Source organism: Polyergus mexicanus, unplaced genomic scaffold, assembly GCF_030449975.1.
Source record: "Polyergus mexicanus isolate NDT 795.1 unplaced genomic scaffold, iyPolMexi1.0 SCAF_9, whole genome shotgun sequence".
Classification (NCBI taxonomy): Eukaryota; Metazoa; Arthropoda; class Insecta; order Hymenoptera; family Formicidae; genus Polyergus; species Polyergus mexicanus.
Window position 1 is genome coordinate 9,606,821 of NW_027223329.1, and position 14,319 is coordinate 9,621,139.

Consider the following 14,319-nt stretch of genomic DNA (forward strand, 5'->3'; position numbering starts at 1 on the left):
CGTTATTTTTTTGGTTCTTTATTATCTTCTATCTATTCAATAGATATATTTTTTGGAAAATATTTTGTAGCCTTCTATCATAGGCTGCATTCTGATAGTCACCGCCAGTAAAGTAAATTATAAATTTTACAATATTGACAGTGAATATTGGAATATACTCTTAATAATATCAATATTTCTCTTATCAATATTTAAAAAGAATGTTTGATAAAAATTTTCGACAAAATTGAAATTTGTAAATTACAATTTAAATTCCTATAAAGATAAGTGTATTAAAAAGTAAAGATATTAATATAAAAAAATTAGAATCATTAAATAAGTTTAATATAAAAAACGCTTGCTATATATATATATATATATAGAGACTAATTTAGAGTTTTTAATTGCAACATAGATTATTACATTTAATATCGATTATTAAATAATTTATATAATCTAATAGCTTATTTTAGCATTACAAAAAAAAAAAAAAAAACATAACGAAAAAGTACGGTAACGGTAACGCGTTACTTTTATAGAGTAACGTTCCCAACCCTGATTTTAATACAAATTATTCACTCTTTCTCTCTCTCTCTCTCTTTTTCACTATTTTCATTTTTTAATAATTAAAGTTTATGATACGCACGCGTTTTTTCAAAAATATAAAAATATTCATATTCATTGTGAGTAATGTGAAGTATATACATTTATGTATATAGTATTGTGGGCGCGGTCCGGATGTTTCTGCAAAGAGAAAGGAGGGCAAAGACGGCGACCCTTTACAATGGTAATCAATGCATAGAATTTGCAATTACAATTGGTGGGAACGCCAAGAATGTCAACCGCTAAGGTTCTATAGGGTGCTCCTGTGTATCATGTATCTTAGTCACATGTCATGCATATCGACGTTAATTCCCCTCGACTCTGTTTACCGAGACAGTTTCAAGGTATCGAAAGCACGAACCCGGAACGTGCATGCACATTGTAATTAGGATCGCCGTTGTTGGTCACGTAAAAAAATATTTAAACACGATCTATGCTAAAGTTTTATACTCTCCGGCGCACAAACATAATTCGATATTAAAATTTTTTATATAAATATTCGGATTCGCAAGGTAAGAAAATTATTCGATAATTAATATCTATAAAATCCAACTTTATAATATCGTAATACAATACAAAATAAAATTATATTGTAACAGAAACCTCCAATAATTATATAATTAACGTAATTAATATAAAGACAAAAGTTACGTTTCATAGAACAAAACATTGATTTGCGTGATATCCAAAGCGTAAAATTTCTCTTCGCGTTTGATCGAAAATTTAAATCTTTTGCTTATAGGCGCGAACGAGACTCATTTTTTCGCTCAGAATTTATTTTCACCCAGGAATTTGGCATGGAAATTCATAGCTCGCAGATAGAGCCCCCGGTTTACCGATCGAACTCTCGGCGGTGGGGCAATCCTGAGTTTCGGCGGGGGTTGTAAGCCGACGGCATAACGATCCCCGGCGTGAAAATAAAACGATTTTCGCGTGAGAATAAAACGATACTCGCTGCGTGTGACGCACATGATTCGCGCGCGTGCGCGCATCCGAGGAGACTTTGATGGATCTGACGCAGCTGATCGCGATAGAGCTACCTCGCGCGATCCAATCGCGCTGGCAGGAATAAACTTGAAAAAGCGCGGCCAATGCCAGAAAGAGACGCGCTTGGAATCGAGTCAGAGAAATATGAAAAGGTCAGCCCTCCCTCGGCCTGTCCTGCCGAGAGACACGCGTTGTACCTGTCGCTCCAATTTGTATCGCGTTTGCATCTAAATTCTCATTCGCGATTCGAATCATCAACCATCTAGTTTACTGAAACTATATCCGGGGGATATAGAATTCTCTCTTTCGCAAAATGGACTCAATGTCTGCATGAATTAAATATAAATTTTTTGTTTGATAGTGTTTCTCCAGCGAGACATGCGCGTTACAAATTGCCTTTGTAAATCAATTATCGCGGCTTGTAAATTACGTTTTTTTTTTTTTTTGGTATGATTTGTATGATTAGAGAGACGGGAACATAAATTAATTTGTCGAATTTTAATTAGTTTTATCAACTAAATTTTATTTTATAGGATTTAAATAATAAATTGAAATACAAAATTAATGCGTATTTTCTGCTAAATTTAGAATATATCAATTATTTCAATTTTACAGCTATATGAGAGTAAATAATTAAATTCTCATTAATTCTCTGTAAGAGTTATTATAATGACGAGTAATATGCGTCACTAATTTTAATTAAAATTTTACAAAAATACAAGCTGATTAAAAAGCACTCGGCTATTAGAAGGATCCCTTCGGCGCTGTTCTAATTAAGCGTTAGTTAATCATAGATAATCGGGGATCTATTCCCGTTTCTATTTCTAGCAGCGAGAGAAAGAAAATGCGCGAGTGAAAAGCGATTCTATCGATTGCTCCTTCACTCGATCTCCTCCCACATGGATTGTCGGCCGATATACGTAAACCCACGCAATGGAAGTTAATTGAAAGTAGTTCACTAACGAAGTATACTTCCGGATACTTCATTAGATGATGCTCTCTCGGCGCTTCGTGATAAAATCCGCGGATGTGGAAAAATAATGATGAAATATACTTTTCCGTTCTCGCTCGCATCGGTTTGTCACGAAGCCATCTATATAATTCAATTACTCTTGGTCGTATGATTCTTGTGTTTTGAAATCGTCTTGATAACAATTTTACGTTGAATCATTATTTCTTCTAATCTGTGGAATTATATGCCGCTAACGACAAGTGGAACAGCGATTTAAGCTCCGCGTTTCATTTTCTCAACTTCATCTTTGTTAGTTTCAATTTTGTTAAAGATAATGTTAAATATACATAAATATATATGATAAACCCATTATGTTTTGCTTTACCTATAATCGTTTTAGATTATCAGTTCATTTAATCCATATCAAAAAAGTAGAGAAAAAAGACAGGGGAATACGTGATGAGATAGAAATTTAAGATGAAAGAGTACGATGTTTAACAAGGCTATATATATATAATTTGTATTTATATGGAGAATTATTATATTGGGTTGAACGGGAAATTCATGCCGTTTTTTACTAAGAGATAAAGTCCGAAAAAACGGCACGAATTTTCCGTTCGAGCCAATATGAAGTTTTAAAATACGCGGTTTACCCGACGATATACGTTACAGATAAGGCAGTATTTTCTCGTAAAAATGTAGTGTTCTTGAATGTGTTTACGGAAGAATGATCGCGACGCTACTTCTCCCGTAAAATTACGCGCGTTACGAGGATTTACGGGCGATAACGCGCGAGAGTTTCGCGATTACCGCACGGGAATCGAGAGAAACAACACGCGGCGCACAAAACACGAGAAGGCTATTTTAACGGGTGTAATGTCCGATGTTGGCCCCGAATGGGGTTCGGAAATGGAACGAAATCCGATAGCGGGTCGTCGGCCATGAGAACCACTTTACCGACTCGTGCTACTCATCGAGGAGATAGGCAGGCAGGCAGGCAGGTTTTGCCCTTCATACATCAGGGTAGGTAAGAGAGCGAGGGCTCTTATAAAGAACGGAATTGCTTTCTCGAGAAATATGCTCCGTTTCTAAGAATAAAGAATGTATCTGGAGTTTGAATTACCTTTTAGTTCCTTAGAGGGATGATTTCTCCCGCGAGATATTCGTCTTCGTCTGAATTCGCGACTCTCAACGAAATAGCGACACAAGACACTCTTTTTCTTTTGAAAGGTAAAGTGATTTATGATATGTTTAATATAGTGCAGATATCTTACCGTATGTTTGCCTTTTTCTTGAAAATTAATGAGAGAGAATAAAATACAAAATTTTATGTCAAACTGCTATATATAACTCTCTATTTTATTTTTAATGATTTATATCACCGTTTCGCCATAAACGATTCACTTTTTAAAAGCAATGAAAACTTTTGGCAACTATCGTCACACACAAAATATACAATACATATAGCGAGTCATTTTTATAAAATATATATTCAGCAATATATTTTTGTAGAATATATTTAACAATAAGTATAAAATGTATCTTTATATATTAAAATTCTTTTTATTATACAAGAATACTTTGAACAGATTATTCTTCGCGCGAGATAATTTCTCTCACAGTTTAATATTATATTTTGAGTTTTATCTAAATAGACGAATTATATTGAATTAAGTCTTAACAATATAGATGCCACTTATGAGAGCGGCTCGTCAATAATATATACTTCTCAGCATCAGGCACTTGACGGACATAAAAATATTCCGATATGTGACACGAATCGTCGAATGCGAGTACATCGGAAGATAAAGCGATAGTCTACGTCGCGATCATATGTAAGAGCTTAGGTTATAAATATATCAGTTATTGAAAGTTTTTCTGTAAACTTTCTTCTCGTCATTCTTATAAACTCGCATAACTTTCATTGGCACAGAATTTGATTCGACAACGTCCATCAGAATATATGAATAAAGATTCCATTTTAGAAATTGAAAACGATCTTTATATTTTTATACAAGTAATTTATTTGAAAAATTTCTTTATTTCCGCTTTTATTAAATTTTCTATCGTATATTTTTTAAATCGGAATATGTTGAATTCTTCTCATTGTACTTTTGTGCGTAATCAATGTTGATGTATTTTGAAAGATTTTGTCGCATTGTGGTTAAAAGTTATTCCAGTATAAAAGTGTCACAATGTAATACGATGTATTAATTTTTCGATTTTTCTCCATATTGATTTTCGAAAATAAAGATCTTTTATATAAGAAGATTTTGTCGTCATATTCGACTTATTTTTCATATAAAATTATCATTTCTCTGGTTGTACCGACAATAACGAGCTTTTCTGCGAAAGAATGAGAAAAGTTTTTGCAATGATGGAGAGTATGATACATACGTATATACAAACCGGGATGAGGTTTTATTTGATTGTCGAGAGAATTCACATGCAATGAATTTATAATTTCCCGTGACATTTATTTATTCGACACGCACATTACGATGCGAAAAAAGTCGAAGACAAATTAATAACTAACAAATATCAAGCGATATTTCTCCGCGAAATTAGAATTGACATTTCGTCGCAGAGTGATATATGTTTATTAAAACGAGTAAAATATTATTATTTTATGACTATGCGGATATACAACATCTCGACAGAAGCGTACAATTTCATATTCGTCATGTAACACGACGTACATTATTTGTTTGTCTCGAATAAGCTCCATTCTATTCATTTTGATGATCCACCAGGGAATATTTCAGCACATAAACCATAAATGTGACATCTTTGTCGTTTACTAAATTTGCATTTCAGCCATCCTATTATCATAGTTATACATACAACAAGCCATAAAAAGAGAATTCTAAATGATATATTACTTATAATTAAATGAAATACGACTCAGTTATATACAATACATAAAATAAAAAGTGACACAGAAATAGCATACAAATGTCATATTATTTTCCTGATTTTTATTCGCCAGTAAAAAAGATCTGATCGAACTACGCGAGGAAAAATTATTTTCGCTGTATATAATAACAATAGAAAATATTTAATTGGATAATTAATTAATTCATACGTTTAATTGAATATATTAATTCAAATTTATTTAAATATATTTATCCATAATTAGATAAATCGAGAGTGATTTCAAATAAAGCCCTTTTCTTACAATCTCGCCCGTGTTACACTCGATGAAAAAATATGAATTAATAAAAATCCTTAATATTCGCTCCGTAATATCTCTCTCTCTCTCTCTCTCTCTTTGGCGTATTTATTATTTATTTGTTTTGTGGCGATGGGAAAACCGCGATGTGCCGCCGCGCTATATGTAACGCACGCTCACGTTACGTTACGTGCACGGCATCGATAAGTCTTCCTCTCTCCTCTCGTTCTACTTTGAAATATTAATTTATATACGATACCCCCGCGGGGGGTGCGCGCGGACAAACAGAGTCTGAAAAGTGGAACTTACGATTTGTATTGACGATATCGACAGGATTCCCACTTCCAAGGGGATTAATCCCCTTGGAAACCGCATGAATCCATCGGAAAAAAGGAGCGAGAGAAATCAGATAAACATGATTACGCATTTTTCCTCGAACAACTTTATAAAATTCTAAGGGCAAATGGGACATTTTTCATTTTATCATTTCTAAATCAAATTAAATATAAAGAAACGTACGATATTATCGCGAAATATTTATATCTCTACACATAAAAAATATTTTATAAACTTTATTTCATCGTAAAGTATACGCGCGTGGTAATACTTATCCTAGAATAAATTTTTTTACATACGTGGCTAAAGAGAATGTGTTATTTTCCTAATGACACATTTCTGCGGTATACCACATTTATAATCTCTCTTTTATCTACATATATAATTACGACTTACCGTGTGCATAATAACAGGTTGCATTATTATCCGGCTGATTATCTGCCCGGAGCGCGTTTAGAGAGTGAACGAGGAACGGAAGAAAGAGAGTACATAAACGGGACGAGAAAGCAAATACAATATATATACACGTACACACACATATATATATATATACGTAGAGTTTGACGCGCGGCGCGATAGAGTACGAATTTGTGCGAAAGTTCGTAAGTGAAGTTCTCTGAAAAATGAGAGCACGCACGTGCATACGCGAAGCAAAAATAATCGTCGAAACGACAATAAAACGAGAAAAGAAAAAAAAGAAAAGAGGAAGCGCGAAGAGATGAAAAAGAAATGGAAGGCCGGATATCCGGGCACGCACGAACGCACGCACTAATGTCTGTCACGGCGGTAGCACGAGGGTGGCACGTCCTCGCGCTACGGTGGCCCGCGCAACACTGACTCTTTCTACTGCGGCTCTCGCGCCTCCCGCGTCACGATACGCGAGAGAGGACGACTGGCGTTAGCGGATTAATAAATAGTCAATGAACTGGAATAATACGAGTGATATTTTATTTGGGCGGAAGAGGCTGATTTCGAGCCATAGTTGGCTGAATACGTATTTTCGCTAACAAAAAATCGATTCATCCAAATTGATCGAAAAGTCTCTTTATCAAGATGGCGAATGTATAACGTGCGACGCTCTGTATAATGTGTAATTTATTTTAATACAATAATAAACGCGAAGCGGAGAGAATTGGCGAAAATTTATAATGGAATGTGACTGCCTTTGTGCAACTGTCGAAGAATATTTATGCAATTATTCGTATGATGTGCGAGATAATTGATATTATGAACATTTACTCATTTCTCTCGGCAAATCAATGCCATTTGAAATTTGGCTGATTTTACCGCAAATTGTCGAGGGTTTCATGTCGCTTTTCCATCAACTTTTCACAATCAGCCGGTAATGAAAAAGTTGACGGGCAACCGCTTATATCTCCTCGTAATTACCGATCGCTTTCATTGGCAACCACACATTCGAGGACAACCTGCCAAGATCAATTGATCGATTATCCGTAATCAAATAAGTTACACTCGAGCAGAATTTCGAAAGGTCAGACGAGCTGTTAAGGCTCGTCGTATACGGCCACCCTCTCATGTACATGACGCAGAAACACTTTACTCGCTCTCTTGCTCGCCAAAGCTTCCGCAAAGGCGTCGGATCTAGAACTAAAGGAGGTGTGACACGTGTTCGACTCGTGTGACGAAATTACACTTGTACGATGTACAAATCATCTTGTCGTAAAACTAAAATCATCATTATTACTATCATTTATAGGTAACATCGACTATTATCTGTGAGATTCCTATCATTACTATTATATTACTATATAATTAATTATATATTATATAATGTAATTATTAGACGAATATCTTTATTGGCTATTTAATAAAATGTCTATGAAATCAAGGAAGCGCGTATATAAACGTACGCGATACAGTTAATTTGTTACAATACATAATAATATAAATGCATTACATTATGTAATTATAATATTATAAGTGTATTATATCATAATTATTACATTGTTAAATTACCAGAAAAAAATGTACGATGTATATTTAATTTTATTTAACTCGTTAATACAATAAAATTACAAATTAACAATTATAATAATAATTCAACGTAAACCTTTTAAGATCTTAAACGGTATACTAAATTTTGCTTTTCTCGGTTAGCACGCTCATAGCTGAATATACTCCCCTTTAACGCACGGATATACGTCAAACACGTGTTGCTATGCAATCTGTTAATTCGCGCGCGCGTCCGCTCGTCGGGAGATAGTTCGTCGAGTGCCAAGGGCTTAATTTGCGCGGAATGAGAGATTAACCTGACTTTAAAATGATTTTAATACGCGAAACGCGACTGTTTCTGGTGCCGCCTCTCCTAGGATATTATCGTCGAGTACGATATTCTAACGCTTAAGCATTGCGAATCGCGATATTTGTCGCCGTGTGTTCGCGCACAGCAAAACAATTCGATTGCTTTGACTTTCGATAATTGAATAGTAACTGCGAGTGTACTCGACGTACGTTAACGTGTAATAATACCTCTATGTTGCACAATACATAGCACCTCTGGAAACAAAATATACTATATTTAGATCGAGAGATACTCGTGAAACTTTATTCTACCTCGGTTTACAATTCAACATGGCTATTTATATATAGAGAAAAGTGGAGGTTGAAGAAAAAGTTTTGGGTAAAAATAAGAATCGTTAACAAATTAAAATTGAAACGAATGAATCTTTAGAAAACTTTATAGTATCTATTTGCATTTTTTAATTAATTTGCTAAAAAGAAGAGATCTTTACTTGCAATAATTTTTAACTGTCATAAATATCGACGTCTAGAGATATTTTCTCAATAGAATTGTTGTTTCGCCGGCTTAAATAAAAATAAAAATCTTCTCTCACTCTCTCTCTCTCTCTTTCGTCTGTAATATGTATAGTATGTGAAATACGTTTTCCGTTTATTTCATATATGAGAGAGAGAGAGAAAGGGTTGCAAATTGCGCAGTGTGTATGAATAAAATCCTAGATGAAAGGATACGACTTTGTCCGCTTGTTTTCGCGAGCGTTACGATAATCGAGAGATGCGTTGTTTTAATCCAAATAAAATGCGAAACACGGTTGACATGACAAAATGTGAAGAAGCACGCTCGCGAATATCGATCCCACGTGTTCGGCTCGGTTTGTGAAATTTATACCCTCTGTAATATTAAGGTATGTATATATATATATATATATATATATATATATATATATATATATATACAGGGTGTCCCATTTTAATCTCCTCAGGCAAATATCTCAAAAACCAAGCCCGGAAGAGAAAAATGTTTCAGACAAAAGTTGTTTGGTTTCGAGGGGGCCACAAGATGGTACCATTGGTTTGACCTTGGAAAATCATTTGAAGGTCATGTGAAGGTCAACTTTAAAATCTTAAATGGAAACGCCCATTTTTTATTTAGTATTCTTGTAGCTGACATCGAGAGCTTTCCAAAACACTATAATAAAGTATTTTTTCATTAAGTACTTTTTGAGTTATTTTATATTTTAATCTGACATATATTTTGATATAAAGAATAAAATATTTCGTCAAATATTCAGTTTTCGATAATTTTACCGTAATACTTCTATGTACGGAATAATGAGACAAATTAATTAGTGCCAAAAAAAAAAACAAATAATTGTTTAAAAAAATACATTGTAAATAATTTTCTTAAAAACAATTTTTTTTTTTACACTAATTGATTTGTCTCATTATTCCGTACATAGAAGTATTACGATAAGATTAGCGAAAACTAAATATTTTACGAGATATTTAATTTTTTATATCAAAATTTGTCAGATTAAAATATAAAATAACTCAAAAAAGTACTTAATGAAAAAATACTTTATTATAGTGTTTTGGAAAGCTCTCGATGTCTGCTACAAGAATACTAAATGAAATATGGGGATTTCCATTTAAGATTTTAAAGTTGACCTTCACAGGACCTTCAAATGATTTTCCAAGGTCAAATCATTGTCACCATCTTATGGCCCCCTCGAAACCAAACAACTTTTGTCTGAAACATTTTTCTCTTCCGGGCTTGGTTTTTGAGATATTTGCCTGAGGAGATTAAAATGGGACACTCTGTATATGAGAGATCTGTTGATCACACACGAAGGGCGTCGGGTCGGGAAAACGAATTGTCAAGGTTGCAATCCCGTTGGGATTAGTGGATTAGGTTGACTGGATCGGGAAACGTATTCTATTCTCATGCAACATCGCAATGTTGCAGAATTCAACGAAGCACATTCGTGACATGATAATTGAAGTGTGACTACCAAGCTAATATTAATTCTTGCGACATTTAGATCCCTGTAGCGTGCTTACAAATGTGATGGAATTCAGGATTATTTTTGCTTTCTTTTATTTTATATGAATCATTCTCTTTACTACGCTTTCCACTACGCTAAAGTGAAATAATTTTATTCTGCGAGATATATAATAACTACATTTTATTATTTACAATTTTATTATAACTTTTTGGAGAAAAGGATAATCGATACTATCTTACTAATTAATTTATACTAATTAATCACGTTAATAAATTTATTTAATATATCTCAGGATGAGAAAAATATTTGACATTTAACAGATTTGGTCGATTCATGTGTATTCCGTTTTTTTTTTTTTTTTGCTTGAAATTTGATCTTTTTATAAATTAAAATGGCCAATATATACTTTTTACCTAGATTTTTCTCGTGCCTATCGTTCTATCGCGTCGTTTGCATGTTTAATGTTCATTACCATTCTCTCATCTAAGAACGAAAAGATCATCGTTAACTGAGTCGAATGCCGAATCCCACAGAGGATTAAGATATTTATCACACACGATATCGAGCGCGCGTTACGCGTGTACGTCGGACAATGTTCTCGAATCCATTTTACATTTCAGGTACATTCGAATGAACGAAAACCGTCCGTCACTTTGGTAATCTAATAAATATCGACGCGGTTTAGCTCCTTGGAGAATTCTCGAAGAGAAACTGCCTTCCTCTCCTTAGCCCCCTTGTCTCTCCTCCCTCCTCATTCTCTGCCTTGAAACTTCTTATAACTCGATATATAAGATCGCGACGTCGAGGCGTTACAGGGACCGACCCAATTTCCCACGAATCCCCAATATAACGACTTTGCTTTTGATCGGGTTTTCGCGTGCTACACTACGGAGACAATCTCGTTAGTCGACCCCGTCGTCGACCACGACAGCGACGGAAAAACTAATCATGCGCTACAAAGCCCTCGGGATTAATGGGATGCCCGGGCAGCGATTCGTGGTTTTTAAAATTCACCAAGCGTCTCGGCGTCTCTTTGTAACGATCTTAACTAACAAGATTACTGACGCTATACACAGTGACCTCCATCGCATCGTCTTTCACCTACGGATTCTTTGATCGATTTGGTATCGATTTCTCATTAACGAAAAACATCGACGTACAAGACGGTTCCTGAAGAGACTGGTTAAGTTGTTGTATCGTCAAACTTTTTTCTTTAAGAAAAGATCAACAAGATCAAGCGTTGAGTATGAGATAACTTTATGTTTACGAGATCGAAAGATGGATCTAGTGTTATTTATTATATCATATTTATATACTGGTAACCAGGGTTGGGAAGTAACGCGTTACTTGTAACGCCGTTACCGTTACAATTACTTTTTTTCGGTAACTGTAACGGTAATGGCGTTACAAATTTTATTTGTAACGGAAAAAGTAACTTCGTTACATTTTTCGGTAACGAGTAACAAATTTAACAGTTACGTTTATCGTTACTTTTTTCAAATTTTTTGATTTATTTAAGATATTATTCTTGCTATTGTGCGTGATAAAATTTTTATCTTAACCGTAAAGCCGTAAGCAAATCGACCAATTAGCATTCTTATTATGTTGTAAAAATGCTTGAATGTGATTGATCAACTTATGGCTCTTGCAGACCAGTGCGATGACCCGACGCGCGATATCCAATGAGAGCTTTATCTTTTCGGAAAAGCAGAGCTCTCATTTACTACCAGTTCTAAGTACCTTGCAACGAAAATTAGAAAATCTCAATAAATCTGACCTTATAGATTGCCATTCATTAGTTGAAGCTATTCAGCAAGGTTTAAATAAAAGATAACTTATTAATTTGATTAATACATATGTTATTTAATTTTAAATAAGGATTTAATTGAAAAATATTATTTTATTTTAAACTATTGATTCAAAAGTATTAATTTCAATAAAACAAACAATGTCGCTTAATTTACTATATTTGATTTTAGATTTCTTACAATATTTGAAACAAAAGAATTAATAATAGCAGCATGTTTACATCCAAAATTTAAGTTAAACTGGTTAACCGGAGAAAAAAGAAAACGTGCTGAAAATTACTTGGAGGATTTATTGGGAATCCGATCAACTGAAAATTCTTCAAAAGCTGGAAAATCTAACGATCGCGATGATTTTTTCATTTTTGAGCAAAAAACGGTGCAAAATGAATCTGAACAAGAAGAATTGCAACGGTTTTTAAAATCAAATAAATTGTAATATAGAAATGTTAAACGACTATCCAAAACTTAAAAAACTTTTTAATAAATATAATACAGCTCTACCAAGCAGTGCATCTGTAGAAAAAATGTTTAGCATCGGTGGCTCTGTATTAACACCACAAAGAGGGCATTTAAATGATGATACTATGGAGCAACAAATTTTATTAAAAATTAATAAAGAATTTCGATAAAATTTAATCATTTATTTTGTAATAAACCTTGAATGAAATCTTGCTTACAATTTTTTAAAAGTTTTTCTTATGCAAAATAATTTATTAGTTTGTATTGTAAAAAAGTAACGGAAATTGTAACGACTCGTTACTTTTTAGTAACTGTAACGGTAACGAGTTACTTTTTAGAAAAAATAACGGTAACGGTAACGTGTTACTTTTATAAAGTAACTTTCCCAACCCTGCTGGTAACTTTGATATTTTATGTATGTGTGGCTAAATCGAGAATCGTAAATTTAATAGAGTTATTATATGATATTTATCAGAATCGAGAGCAGAAAATTGCTATACATCTTGAATTTTTATCTAGAAGATAATATATGTGCTTTAGATATTTATTTCGTAAAAGAAATAAAATTTTCTAGATAGCGCGTCTTTATGTATTTTTAATAAACTCGTGAGGTGCGAACACGAGTGAAACCGCCGATCAATCAGTTCTAAATGGATCTGCCGACGTTTCACAACGTAGGCCAGGTAGGCATTGACGGCCCTTCTCTCTGTGGGTCAATGCCTATCGACTATTTTTACCGTATTGGAAGACAGGAAGGCTCTCTTCAAAGAGGTATTCATTTATAGCTCCCTTTAAATGTTCAAGAAAAGCTGCAAAAATCTCTTCCAACATGCCTTCAATCTGATGTATAATATCTCGAAAAATTGTTGACTGTTTCGTAAAAGAGCAGCGTTTTGAAATATATTATTTTATATTTAAATTAATATGCAACAATCATGGAAATATTTCTAATTTAGTGACATAATGGTATTAAATATACAAAAAACTTTTTTTTTTTTTTTTTTTTGAAGTGTGATGCGATAGAATATTTCTCTAGATATATTTTTTCAACGTCAAATATAATACACTTTCTGTGCACTTAATATTTTACAAAAATATATCATATATTTCGTCGATTCTTTTAAATGCTAGAAAGAAAAAAATCAAGACAATTTGTAGAAAAATTATTCAGATGCTTCTGCGATACGAGTCGTTTGTCCCGACTTTTGATCGTCGACAAAATAGCTACAATGCTAGCGCTTGTTTTCTGGCGAGACAGAATCAGATTGCAGCGAGTTGCCAAGGATCTTCCAAAGTGCATCGCGTCGCGATTCCGCGGTAAGATTTGTCGTCAGTGTAGTAAAAGAGAGAGAAAGAGAGAGAGAGAGAGAGAGAGAGAGAGAGAGGGTGAGAGGCAATGAGGCGAATGTCTCGAATGTTTTCCCAGTGCGATCGGGCATGCGACATCTCGCAGGGCCAACAACGCGAGTGCATGGCGGTCGTTACTGCAGGCGCCAGATTTTTCCTGGACACGGGAGCGAGGATCGAGCTTCTCGCCTCGTCGGTCTGTTGCCAAGAAATCTATTTGCGGCGACGTCACTACATTTTTAGACGTCCAAGGACAACGGCTAACAACTCTCTTATTTGTCTTTATTTGCCCTTAAAGCTTTTCGATTCGCTTTTTTTGCTTTGAAGCATCTTTTAGGTTCAATATTCGCATGCAAGCGCTTATACGCGCAATAATCGTGATGTGAGAGATACCTTTGAAAGATATACATA

At 34.2% G+C, this 14,319-nt stretch overlaps 1 protein-coding gene across 6 annotated transcripts in view; it reads right to left on the minus strand.

Annotated features, from left to right (window-relative positions):
- Stacl (SH3 and cysteine-rich domain-containing protein) overlaps window positions 1-6,848 on the minus strand; it is a 48,167-nt gene extending 41,319 nt beyond the window's left edge. For 5 of the 6 annotated variants that reach the window (XM_070301802.1, XM_070301800.1, XM_070301803.1 and 2 more), the window contains exon 1: window positions 6,426-6,848. The gene's annotated coding sequence lies outside the window, so the exon portion shown is untranslated. The remainder of the gene's footprint in view (window positions 1-6,425) is intronic. The other variant, XM_070301801.1, reaches the window with a different exon arrangement.
- Between the last annotated feature and the right edge of the window lie 7,471 nt (window positions 6,849-14,319).